This window comes from Calliopsis andreniformis, unplaced genomic scaffold (assembly GCF_051401765.1).
Source record: "Calliopsis andreniformis isolate RMS-2024a unplaced genomic scaffold, iyCalAndr_principal scaffold0341, whole genome shotgun sequence".
In the NCBI taxonomy this organism is placed as follows: domain Eukaryota; kingdom Metazoa; phylum Arthropoda; class Insecta; order Hymenoptera; family Andrenidae; genus Calliopsis; species Calliopsis andreniformis.
This window is the reverse complement of record NW_027480750.1, coordinates 48,365-60,455: the sequence shown is the minus strand read 5'-3', so window position 1 is coordinate 60,455 and position 12,091 is coordinate 48,365.

Sequence of the window (12,091 nt, the reverse complement as noted above, 5' to 3'; positions counted from 1 at the left end):
GCGAAAAAATTCTAAGTCACCGTTCGTGTCGCTCCGGAACCGAATGTTGACGGAACGAAAGGACAACGGTAGATCCATATTCCTGGTGCTCGTGGCTCTCTAAAACCATACACTTGTTCTCCTCTGTCTCTTACCTGTGTCGAGATAATCGAGAATCATGGAGCGTTCGTGTCGCTCCGGAACCGAAAGTCGTCGGTTCGCAACGAGAACGTTAGATCCATATTCCTGATCGTTGAGACACTCTAAAACTATTAGGCTGTTTTGCTCTCTGATGCCCGTGGACCGAGAGAACGTAGAATAACGGAGCGATCGTGTCGCTCCGGAGCCCGAGCGAAAAAATTCTAAGTCCCCGTTCGTGTCGCTCCGGAGCCCGAGCGAAAAAATTCTAAGTCCCCGTTCGTGTCGCTCCGGAACCGAATGTTGACGGAACGAAAGGACAACGGTAGATCCTTATTCCTGGTGCTCGTGGCTCTCTAAAACCATACACTTGTTCTCCTCTGTCTCTTACCTGTGTCGAGATAATCGAGAATCATGGAGCGTTCGTGTCGCTCCGGAACCGAAAGTCGTCGGTTCGCAACGAGAACGTTAGATCCATATTCCTGATCGTTGAGACACTCTAAAACTATTAGGCTGTTTTGCTCTCTGATGCCCGTGGACCGAGAGAACGTAGAATAACGGAGCGATCGTGTCGCTCCGGAGCCCGAGCGAAAAAATTCTAAGTCCCCGTTCGTGTCGCTCCGGAGCCCGAGCGAAAAAATTCTAAGTCCCCGTTCGTGTCGCTCCGGAACCGAATGTCGACGGAACGAAATGACAACGGTAGATCCTTATTCCTGGTGCTCGTGGCTCTCTAAAACCATACACTTGTTCTCCTCTGTCTCTTACCTGTGTCGAGATAATCGAGAATCATGGAGCGTTCGTGTCGCTCCGGAACCGAAAGTCGTCGGTTCGAAACGAGAACGTTAGATCCATATTCCTGATCGTTGAGGCACTCTAAAACTATTAGGCTGTTTTGCTCTCTGATGCCCGTAGACCGAGAGAACGTAGAATAACGGAGCGATCGTGTCGCTCCGGAGCCCGAGCGAAAAAATTCTAAGTCCCCGTTCGTGTCGCTCCGGAGCCCGAGCGAAAAAATTCTAAGTCCCCGTTCGTGTCGCTCCGGAACCGAATGTTGACGGAACGAAAGGACAACGGTAGATCCTTATTCCTGGTGCTCGTGGCTCTCTAAAACCATACACTTGTTCTCCTCTGTCTCTTACCTGTGTCGAGATAATCGAGAATCATGGAGCGTTCGTGTCGCTCCGGAACCGAAAGTCGTCGGTTCGAAACGAGAACGTTAGATCCATATTCCTGATCGTTGAGGCACTCTAAAACTATTAGGCTGTTTTGCTCTCTGATGCCCGTGGACCGAGAGAACATAGAATAACGGAGCGATCGTGTCGCTCCGGAGCCCGAGCGAAAAAATTCTAAGTCCCCGTTCGTGTCGCTCCGGAGCCCGAGCGAAAAAATTCTAAATCCCCGTTCGTGTCGCTCCGGAACCGAATGTCGACGGAACGAAATGACAACGGTAGATCCTTATTCCTGGTGCTCGTGGCTCTCTAAAACCATACACTTGTTCTCCTCTGTCTCTTACCTGTGTCGAGATAATCGAGAATCATGGAGCGTTCGTGTCGCTCCGGAACCGAAAGTCGTCGGTTCGAAACGAGAACGTTAGATCCATATTCCTGATCGTTGAGGCACTCTAAAACTATTAGGCTGTTTTGCTCTCTGATGCCCGTGGACCGAGAGAACGTAGAATAACGGAGCGATCGTGTCGCTCCGGAGCCCGAGCGAAAAAATTCTAAGTCCCCGTTCGTGTCGCTCCGGAGCCCGAGCGAAAAAATTCTAAGTCCCCGTTCGTGTCGCTCCGGAACCGAATGTCGACGGAACGAAATGACAACGGTAGATCCTTATTCCTGGTGCTCGTGGCTCTCTAAAACCATACACTTGTTCTCCTCTGTCTCTTACCTGTGTCGAGATAATCGAGAATCATGGAGCGTTCGTGTCGCTCCGGAACCGAAAGTCGTCGGTTCGAAACGAGAACGTTAGATCCATATTCCTGATCGTTGAGGCACTCTAAAACTATTAGGCTGTTTTGCTCTCTGATGCCCGTGGACCGAGAGAACGTAGAATAACGGAGCGATCGTGTCGCTCCGGAGCCCGAGCGAAAAAATTCTAAGTCCCCGTTCGTGTCGCTCCGGAGCCCGAGCGAAAAAATTCTAAGTCCCCGTTCGTGTCGCTCCGGAACCGAATGTTGACGGAACGAAAGGACAACGGTAGATCCTTATTCCTGGTGCTCGTGGCTCTCTAAAACCATACACTTGTTCTCCTCTGTCTCTTACCTGTGTCGAGATAATCGAGAATCATGGAGCGTTCGTGTCGCTCCGGAACCGAAAGTCGTCGGTTCGAAACGAGAACGTTAGATCCATATTCCTGATCGTTGAGGCACTCTAAAACTATTAGGCTGTTTTGCACTCTGATGCCCGTGGACCGAGAGAACGTAGAATAACGGAGCGATCGTGTCGCTGAGGAGCCCGAGCGAAAAAATTCTAAGTCCCCGTTCGTGTCGCTCCGGAGCCCGAGCGAAAAAATTCTAAGTCCCCGTTCGTGGCGCTCCGGAACCGAATGTTGACGGAACGAAAGGACAACGGTAGATCCTTATTCCTGGTGCTCGTGGCTCTCTAAAACCATACACTTGTTCTCCTCTGTCTCTTACCTGTGTCGAGATAATCGAGAATCATGGAGCGTTCGTGTCGCTCCGGAACCGAAAGTCGTCGGTTCGCAACGAGAACGTTAGATCCATATTCCTGATCGTTGAGACACTCTAAAACTATTAGGCTGTTTTGCTCTCTGATGCCCGTGGACAGAGAGAACGTAGTATAACGGAGCGATCGTGTCGCTCCGGAGCCCGAGCGAAAAAATTCTAAGTCCTCGTTCGTGTCGCTCCGGAGCCCGAGCGAAAAAATTCTAAGTCCCCGTTCGTGTCGCTCCGGAACCGAATGTCGACGGAACGAAATGACAACGGTAGATCCTTATTCCTGGTGCTCGTGGCTCTCTAAAACCATACACTTGTTCTCCTCTGTCTCTTACCTGTGTCGAGATAATCGAGAATCATGGAGCGTTCGTGTCGCTCCGGAACCGAAAGTCGTCGGTTCGAAACGAGAACGTTAGATCCATATTCCTGATCGTTGAGGCACTCTAAAACTATTAGGCTGTTTTGCTCTCTGATGCCCGTGGACCGAGAGAACGTAGAATAACGGAGCGATCGTGTCGCTCCGGAGCCCGAGCGAAAAAATTCTAAGTCCCCGTTCGTGTCGCTCCGGAACCGAATGTCGACGGAACGAAATGACAACGGTAGATCCTTATTCCTGGTGCTCGTGGCTCTCTAAAACCATACACTTGTTCTCCTCTGTCTCTTACCTGTGTCGAGATAATCGAGAATCATGGAGCGTTCGTGTCGCTCCGGAACCGAAAGTCGTCGGTTCGAAACGAGAACGTTAGATCCATATTCCTGATCGTTGAGGCACTCTAAAACTATTAGGCTGTTTTGCTCTCTGATGCCCGTGGACCGAGAGAACGTAGAATAACGGAGCGATCGTGTCGCTCCGGAGCCCGAGCGAAAAAATTCTAAGTCCCCGTTCGTGTCGCTCCGGAGCCCGAGCGAAAAAATTCTAAGTCCCCGTTCGTGTCGCTCCGGAACCGAATGTTGACGGAACGAAAGGACAACGGTAGATCCTTATTCCTGGTGCTCGTGGCTCTCTAAAACCATACACTTGTTCTCCTCTGTCTCTTACCTGTGTCGAGATAATCGAGAATCATGGAGCGTTCGTGTCGCTCCGGAACCGAAAGTCGTCGGTTCGAAACGAGAACGTTAGATCCATATTCCTGATCGTTGAGGCACTCTAAAACTATTAGGCTGTTTTGCTCTCTGATGCCCGTGGACCGAGAGAACATAGAATAACGGAGCGATCGTGTCGCTCCGGAGCCCGAGCGAAAAAATTCTAAGTCCCCGTTCGTGTCGCTCCGGAGCCCGAGCGAAAAAATTCTAAATCCCCGTTCGTGTCGCTCCGGAACCGAATGTCGACGGAACGAAATGACAACGGTAGATCCTTATTCCTGGTGCTCGTGGCTCTCTAAAACCATACACTTGTTCTCCTCTGTCTCTTACCTGTGTCGAGATAATCGAGAATCATGGAGCGTTCGTGTCGCTCCGGAACCGAAAGTCGTCGGTTCGAAACGAGAACGTTAGATCCATATTCCTGATCGTTGAGGCACTCTAAAACTATTAGGCTGTTTTGCTCTCTGATGCCCGTGGACCGAGAGAACGTAGAATAACGGAGCGATCGTGTCGCTCCGGAGCCCGAGCGAAAAAATTCTAAGTCCCCGTTCGTGTCGCTCCGGAGCCCGAGCGAAAAAATTCTAAGTCCCCGTTCGTGTCGCTCCGGAACCGAATGTCGACGGAACGAAATGACAACGGTAGATCCTTATTCCTGGTGCTCGTGGCTCTCTAAAACCATACACTTGTTCTCCTCTGTCTCTTACCTGTGTCGAGATAATCGAGAATCATGGAGCGTTCGTGTCGCTCCGGAACCGAAAGTCGTCGGTTCGAAACGAGAACGTTAGATCCATATTCCTGATCGTTGAGGCACTCTAAAACTATTAGGCTGTTTTGCTCTCTGATGCCCGTGGACCGAGAGAACGTAGAATAACGGAGCGATCGTGTCGCTCCGGAGCCCGAGCGAAAAAATTCTAAGTCCCCGTTCGTGTCGCTCCGGAGCCCGAGCGAAAAAATTCTAAGTCCCCGTTCGTGTCGCTCCGGAACCGAATGTTGACGGAACGAAAGGACAACGGTAGATCCTTATTCCTGGTGCTCGTGGCTCTCTAAAACCATACACTTGTTCTCCTCTGTCTCTTACCTGTGTCGAGATAATCGAGAATCATGGAGCGTTCGTGTCGCTCCGGAACCGAAAGCCGTCGGTTCGAAACGAGAACGTTAGATCCATATTCCTGATCGTTGAGGCACTCTAAAACTATTAGGCTGTTTTGCACTCTGATGCCCGTGGACCGAGAGAACGTAGAATAACGGAGCGATCGTGTCGCTCCGGAGCCCGAGCGAAAAAATTCTAAGTCCCCGTTCGTGTCGCTCCGGAGCCCGAGCGAAAAAATTCTAAGTCCCCGTTCGTGTCGCTCCGGAACCGAATGTCGACGGAACGAAAGGACAACGGTAGATCCTTATTCCTGGTGCTCGTGGCTCTCTAAAACCATACACTTGTTCTCCTCTGTCTCTTACCTGTGTCGAGATAATCGAGAATCATGGAGCGTTCGTGTCGCTCCGGAACCGAAAGTCGTCGGTTCGAAACGAGAACGTTAGATCCATATTCCTGATCGTTGAGGCACTCTAAAACTATTAGGCTGTTTTGCTCTCTGATGCCCGTGGACCGAGAGAACATAGAATAACGGAGCGATCGTGTCGCTCCGGAGCCCGAGCGAAAAAATTCTAAGTCCCCGTTCGTGTCGCTCCGGAGCCCGAGCGAAAAAATTCTAAATCCCCGTTCGTGTCGCTCCGGAACCGAATGTCGACGGAACGAAATGACAACGGTAGATCCTTATTCCTGGTGCTCGTGGCTCTCTAAAACCATACACTTGTTCTCCTCTGTCTCTTACCTGTGTCGAGATAATCGAGAATCATGGAGCGTTCGTGTCGCTCCGGAACCGAAAGTCGTCGGTTCGAAACGAGAACGTTAGATCCATATTCCTGATCGTTGAGGCACTCTAAAACTATTAGGCTGTTTTGCTCTCTGATGCCCGTGGACCGAGAGAACGTAGAATAACGGAGCGATCGTGTCGCTCCGGAGCCCGAGCGAAAAAATTCTAAGTCCCCGTTCGTGTCGCTCCGGAGCCCGAGCGAAAAAATTCTAAGTCCCCGTTCGTGTCGCTCCGGAACCGAATGTCGACGGAACGAAATGACAACGGTAGATCCTTATTCCTGGTGCTCGTGGCTCTCTAAAACCATACACTTGTTCTCCTCTGTCTCTTACCTGTGTCGAGATAATCGAGAATCATGGAGCGTTCGTGTCGCTCCGGAACCGAAAGTCGTCGGTTCGAAACGAGAACGTTAGATCCATATTCCTGATCGTTGAGGCACTCTAAAACTATTAGGCTGTTTTGCTCTCTGATGCCCGTGGACCGAGAGAACGTAGAATAACGGAGCGATCGTGTCGCTCCGGAGCCCGAGCGAAAAAATTCTAAGTCCCCGTTCGTGTCGCTCCGGAGCCCGAGCGAAAAAATTCTAAGTCCCCGTTCGTGTCGCTCCGGAACCGAATGTTGACGGAACGAAAGGACAACGGTAGATCCTTATTCCTGGTGCTCGTGGCTCTCTAAAACCATACACTTGTTCTCCTCTGTCTCTTACCTGTGTCGAGATAATCGAGAATCATGGAGCGTTCGTGTCGCTCCGGAACCGAAAGTCGTCGGTTCGAAACGAGAACGTTAGATCCATATTCCTGATCGTTGAGGCACTCTAAAACTATTAGGCTGTTTTGCACTCTGATGCCCGTGGACCGAGAGAACGTAGAATAACGGAGCGATCGTGTCGCTCCGGAGCCCGAGCGAAAAAATTCTAAGTCCCCGTTCGTGTCGCTCCGGAGCCCGAGCGAAAAAATTCTAAGTCCCCGTTCGTGGCGCTCCGGAACCGAATGTTGACGGAACGAAAGGACAACGGTAGATCCTTATTCCTGGTGCTCGTGGCTCTCTAAAACCATACACTTGTTCTCCTCTGTCTCTTACCTGTGTCGAGATAATCGAGAATCATGGAGCGTTCGTGTCGCTCCGGAACCGAAAGTCGTCGGTTCGCAACGAGAACGTTAGATCCATATTCCTGATCGTAGAGACACTCTAAAACTATTAGGCTGTTTTGCTCTCTGATGCCCGTGGACAGAGAGAACGTAGAATAACGGAGCGATCGTGTCGCTCCGGAGCCCGAGCGAAAAAATTCTAAGTCCTCGTTCGTGTCGCTCCGGAGCCCGAGCGAAAAAATTCTAAGTCCCCGTTCGTGTCGCTCCGGAACCGAATGTCGACGGAACGAAATGACAACGGTAGATCCTTATTCCTGGTGCTCGTGGCTCTCTAAAACCATACACTTGTTCTCCTCTGTCTCTTACCTGTGTCGAGATAATCGAGAATCATGGAGCGTTCGTGTCGCTCCGGAACCGAAAGTCGTCGGTTCGAAACGAGAACGTTAGATCCATATTCCTGATCGTTGAGGCACTCTAAAACTATTAGGCTGTTTTGCTCTCTGATGCCCGTGGACCGAGAGAACATAGAATAACGGAGCGATCGTGTCGCTCCGGAGCCCGAGCGAAAAAATTCTAAGTCCCCGTTCGTGTCGCTCCGGAGCCCGAGCGAAAAAATTCTAAATCCCCGTTCGTGTCGCTCCGGAACCGAATGTCGACGGAACGAAATGACAACGGTAGATCCTTATTCCTGGTGCTCGTGGCTCTCTAAAACCATACACTTGTTCTCCTCTGTCTCTTACCTGTGTCGAGATAATCGAGAATCATGGAGCGTTCGTGTCGCTCCGGAACCGAAAGTCGTCGGTTCGAAACGAGAACGTTAGATCCATATTCCTGATCGTTGAGGCACTCTAAAACTATTAGGCTGTTTTGCTCTCTGATGCCCGTGGACCGAGAGAACGTAGAATAACGGAGCGATCGTGTCGCTCCGGAGCCCGAGCGAAAAAATTCTAAGTCCCCGTTCGTGTCGCTCCGGAGCCCGAGCGAAAAAATTCTAAGTCCCCGTTCGTGTCGCTCCGGAACCGAATGTCGACGGAACGAAATGACAACGGTAGATCCTTATTCCTGGTGCTCGTGGCTCTCTAAAACCATACACTTGTTCTCCTCTGTCTCTTACCTGTGTCGAGATAATCGAGAATCATGGAGCGTTCGTGTCGCTCCGGAACCGAAAGTCGTCGGTTCGAAACGAGAACGTTAGATCCATATTCCTGATCGTTGAAGCACTCTAAAACTATTAGGCTGTTTTGCTCTCTGATGCCCGTGGACCGAGAGAACGTAGAATAACGGAGCGATCGTGTCGCTCCGGAGCCCGAGCGAAAAAATTCTAAGTCCCCGTTCGTGTCGCTCCGGAGCCCGAGCGAAAAAATTCTAAGTCCCCGTTCGTGTCGCTCCGGAACCGAATGTCGACGGAACGAAATGACAACGGTAGATCCTTATTCCTGGTGCTCGTGGCTCTCTAAAACCATACACTTGTTCTCCTCTGTCTCTTACCTGTGTCGAGATAATCGAGAATCATGGAGCGTTCGTGTCGCTCCGGAACCGAAAGTCGTCGGTTCGAAACGAGAACGTTAGATCCATATTCCTGATCGTTGAGGCACTCTAAAACTATTAGGCTGTTTTGCTCTCTGATGCCAGTGGACCGAGAGAACGTAGAATAACGGAGCGATCGTGTCGCTCCGGAGCCCGAGCGAAAAAATTCTAAGTCCCCGTTCGTGTCGCTCCGGAGCCCGAGCGAAAAAATTCTAAGTCCCCGTTCGTGTCGCTCCGGAACCGAATGTTGACGGAACGAAAGGACAACGGTAGATCCTTATTCCTGGTGCTCGTGGCTCTCTAAAACCATACACTTGTTCTCCTCTGTCTCTTACCTGTGTCGAGATAATCGAGAATCATGGAGCATTCGTGTCGCTCCGGAACCGAAAGTCGTCGGTTCGAAACGAGAACGTTAGATCCATATTCCTGATCGTTGAGGCACTCTAAAACTATTAGGCTGTTTTGCACTCTGATGCCCGTGGACCGAGAGAACGTAGAATAACGGAGCGATCGTGTCGCTCCGGAGCCCGAGCGAAAAAATTCTAAGTCCCCGTTCGTGTCGCTCCGGAGCCCGAGCGAAAAAATTCTAAGTCCCCGTTCGTGTCGCTCCGGAACCGAATGTTGACGGAACGAAAGGACAACGGTAGATCCTTATTCCTGGTGCTCGTGGCTCTCTAAAACCATACACTTGTTCTCCTCTGTCTCTTACCTGTGTCGAGATAATCGAGAATCATGGAGCGTTCGTGTCGCTCCGGAACCGAAAGTCGTCGGTTCGAAACGAGAACGTTAGATCCATATTCCTGATCGTTGAGGCACTCTAAAACTATTAGGCTGTTTTGCTCTCTGATGCCCGTGGACCGAGAGAACGTAGAATAACGGAGCGATCGTGTCGCTCCGGAGCCCGAGCGAAAAAATTCTAAGTCCCCGTTCGTGTCGCTCCGGAGCCCGAGCGAAAAAATTCTAAGTCCCCGTTCGTGTCGCTCCGGAACCGAATGTCGACGGAACGAAATGACAACGGTAGATCCTTATTCCTGGTGCTCGTGGCTCTCTAAAACCATACACTTGTTCTCCTCTGTCTCTTACCTGTGTCGAGATAATCGAGAATCATGGAGCGTTCGTGTCGCTCCGGAACCGAAAGTCGTCGGTTCGAAACGAGAACGTTAGATCCATATTCCTGATCGTTGAGGCACTCTAAAACTATTAGGCTGTTTTGCTCTCTGATGCCCGTGGACCGAGAGAACGTAGAATAACGGAGCGATCGTGTCGCTCCGGAGCCCGAGCGAAAAAATTCTAAGTCCCCGTTCGTGTCGCTCCGGAGCCCGAGCGAAAAAATTCTAAGTCCCCGTTCGTGTCGCTCCGGAACCGAATGTTGACGGAACGAAAGGACAACGGTAGATCCTTATTCCTGGTGCTCGTGGCTCTCTAAAACCATACACTTGTTCTCCTCTGTCTCTTACCTGTGTCGAGATAATCGAGAATCATGGAGCGTTCGTGTCGCTCCGGAACCGAAAGTCGTCGGTTCGCAACGAGAACGTTAGATCCATATTCCTGATCGTTGAGACACTCTAAAACTATTAGGCTGTTTTGCTCTCTGATGCCCGTGGACAGAGAGAACGTAGAATAACGGAGCGATCGTGTCGCTCCGGAGCCCGAGCGAAAAAATTCTAAGTCCCCGTTCGTGTCGCTCCGGAGCCCGAGCGAAAAAATTCTAAGTCCCCGTTCGTGTCGCTCCGGAACCGAATGTCGACGGAACGAAATGACAACGGTAGATCCTTATTCCTGGTGCTCGTGGCTCTCTAAAACCATACACTTGTTCTCCTCTGTCTCTTACCTGTGTCGAGATAATCGAGAATCATGGAGCGTTCGTGTCGCTCCGGAACCGAAAGTCGTCGGTTCGAAACGAGAACGTTAGATCCATATTCCTGATCGTTGAGGCACTCTAAAACTATTAGGCTGTTTTGCTCTCTGATGCCCGTGGACCGAGAGAACGTAGAATAACGGAGCGATCGTGTCGCTCCGGAGCCCGAGCGAAAAAATTCTAAGTCCCCGTTCGTGTCGCTCCGGAGCCCGAGCGAAAAAATTCTAAGTCCCCGTTCGTGTCGCTCCGGAACCGAATGTCGACGGAACGAAAGGACAACGGTAGATCCTTATTCCTGGTGCTCGTGGCTCTCTAAAACCATACACTTGTTCTCCTCTGTCTCTTACCTGTGTCGAGATGATCGAGAATCATGGAGCGTTCGTGTCGCTCCGGAACCGAAAGTCGTCGGTTCGAAACGAGAACGTTAGATCCATATTCCTGATCGTTGAGGCACTCTAAAACTATTAGGCTGTTTTGCTCTCTGATGCCCGTGGACCGAGAGAACGTAGAATAACGGAGCGATCGTGTCGCTCCGGAGCCCGAGCGAAAAAATTCTAAGTCCCCGTTCGTGTCGCTCCGGAGCCCGAGCGAAAAAATTCTAAGTCCCCGTTCGTGTCGCTCCGGAACCGAATGTTGACGGAACGAAAGGACAACGGTAGATCCTTATTCCTGGTGCTCGTGGCTCTCTAAAACCATACACTTGTTCTCCTCTGTCTCTTACCTGTGTCGAGATAATCGAGAATCATGGAGCGTTCGTGTCGCTCCGGAACCGAAAGTCGTCGGTTCGAAACGAGAACGTTAGATCCATATTCCTGATCGTTGAGGCACTCTAAAACTATTAGGCTGTTTTGCACTCTGATGCCCGTGGACCGAGAGAACGTAGAATAACGGAGCGATCGTGTCGCTCCGGAGCCCGAGCGAAAAAATTCTAAGTCCCCGTTCGTGTCGCTCCGGAGCCCGAGCGAAAAAATTCTAAGTCCCCGTTCGTGTCGCTCCGGAACCGAATGTTGACGGAACGAAAGGACAACGGTAGATCCTTATTCCTGGTGCTCGTGGCTCTCTAAAACCATACACTTGTTCTCCTCTGTCTCTTACCTGTGTCGAGATAATCGAGAATCATGGAGCGTTCGTGTCGCTCCGGAACCGAAAGTCGTCGGTTCGCAACGAGAACGTTAGATCCATATTCCTGATCGTTGAGACACTCTAAAACTATTAGGCTGTTTTGCTCTCTGATGCCCGTGGACCGAGAGAACGTAGAATAACGGAGCGATCGTGTCGCTCCGGAGCCCGAGCGAAAAAATTCTAAGTCCCCGTTCGTGTCGCTCCGGAGCCCGAGCGAAAAAATTCTAAGTCCCCGTTCGTGTCGCTCCGGAACCGAATGTTGACGGAACGAAAGGACAACGGTAGATCCTTATTCCTGGTGCTCGTGGCTCTCTAAAACCATACACTTGTTCTCCTCTGTCTCTTACCTGTGTCGAGATAATCGAGAATCATGGAGCGTTCGTGTCGCTCCGGAACCGAAAGTCGTCGGTTCGCAACGAGAACGTTAGATCCATATTCCTGATCGTTGAGACACTCTAAAACTATTAGGCTGTTTTGCTCTCTGATGCCCGTGGACCGAGAGAACGTAGAATAACGGAGCGATCGTGTCGCTCCGGAGCCCGAGCGAAAAAATTCTAAGTCCCCGTTCGTGTCGCTCCGGAGCCCGAGCGAAAAAATTCTAAGTCCCCGTTCGTGTCGCTCCGGAACCGAATGTCGACGGAACGAAATGACAACGGTAGATCCTTATTCCTGGTGCTCGTGGCTCTCTAAAACCATACACTTGTTCTCCTCTGTCTCTTACCTGTGTCGAGATAATCGAGAATCATGGAGCGTT